This window comes from Engraulis encrasicolus, chromosome 10 (genome assembly GCF_034702125.1).
Source record: "Engraulis encrasicolus isolate BLACKSEA-1 chromosome 10, IST_EnEncr_1.0, whole genome shotgun sequence".
Lineage (NCBI taxonomy): Eukaryota > Metazoa > Chordata > Actinopteri > Clupeiformes > Engraulidae > Engraulis > Engraulis encrasicolus.
This window is the reverse complement of record NC_085866.1, coordinates 21,654,853-21,656,200: the sequence shown is the minus strand read 5'-3', so window position 1 is coordinate 21,656,200 and position 1,348 is coordinate 21,654,853. Positions and strand designations below refer to the sequence as shown.

At 46.1% G+C, this 1,348-nt stretch overlaps 1 non-coding gene across 1 annotated transcript; it reads left to right on the top strand.

Moving 5' to 3' along the window:
- The first annotated feature begins 580 nt into the window (after positions 1-580).
- On the top strand, positions 581-717 carry LOC134457687 (small Cajal body-specific RNA 8). The gene has a single exon (XR_010036482.1). It is a non-coding gene; the product is annotated as a small Cajal body-specific RNA 8 (non-coding RNA).
- The last annotated feature ends 631 nt before the right edge of the window (positions 718-1,348 follow it).

The window sequence follows — 1,348 nt, the reverse complement described above, 5'->3', positions numbered from 1 at the left end:
AATGGTGTCAGAAGTGGGATCGATACCGTGAGGCCATTGGAAGCATACCCATTGTGTGTGAGCCGTAATTCCATGTGAGGGACCCCCAGGATTGGTGACCCCGGTGTGAGGGACCCCAGTGATGGGTGAAGCATTGATGATGGGGCACACTGGATGGGAGAAGCATGGCGGGCAGTTGCATGAGGGACACCATGAGTGTGTGAAGTGAACGGGTGCACTTCCCGAAGGAGTGACCATCACTAGGGTTGTGGGTGTGTTCTGGCTAACATGCCAATGAGCCTGGCTCTTTGGTGTAGCGGTCAGAGCCCCAGCTTACTACCCCATATGGTCTGGGTTCTAGTCCAAGCTGGGCAACTCTAATCCCCTTTGCTACAAGTGGTTATTGGAAATAAAAAATGAGGAAAAATAATGAAATAGCATCATCATTATTATTTTGTGCTTGTCTGTCAACACCTTCAGGGCAGAAAGATTCTCCAGTCGTGGTAGCTTAACTGGTAGAGTGTCAGACTTGTATCCTTGTGATCCCAGGTTCAAGTCCCACTGGAAGCACCTTCAGTGTGTAACTTACATGAGGTGCTAATGGGAGGGCAGATACCTGGACAGTGCTGAGCAGTGCTCTGTCCACCACTAGCTCTCCCCACAGCATACCGTACATGCTCTCTGATGACTAGGGTGAATAGAGAGAAATCGCCATGGACAGATACGGGGCAGACACCACACCCTCATTTATGAAACAAAGTTTACTTTTCTTTTGTGTACAGGACAGAATGATGGAAAGAGGTCGGTCCTGATGCTGCCAATTGTGGCCTGAAAATAATTTTAATGACAACATTTTTCTAAATGTGCAATGCCTTGGATCTATGCCAGGCAAATGGGTAACAGGAAGAGGTTGTGGCCTAATCACATGAAAAATGAAAAAAGGTCGCACCATGCATAGGTTTCTTTATTACAGGAAAGCAGAGCGCTGAAACGCGTCTCTGTAATAAAGAAACCTATGCATGGTGCAACCTTTTTTCATTTTTCAGTTTTACAATATTTTGGTCAGCACCCTTAAAAGGAAGAGAAAAACTGTTGGGTGACACCTGCTCCAACCCTTATGGCCTAATCACATGACCCTTCAACCAGTAAGTGCTTGAAGTGGAAAAAAGAGGTGCAGGAACCCTGATCGTCCGAAGATACCATGTAAAAAGAAGTGCAGGACCCCTGATTTTCCAACCCAATCCCATCAGTACCAAATAGAGTGACCATGTCCATGACAGCAAAAAGAAGGATGTATGTTTGGAGGGGGAGGGGTTGGGGGTCCTCCCCCAAAATATGTTTTTCTTAGATGCAATTTTATGTATTTTAA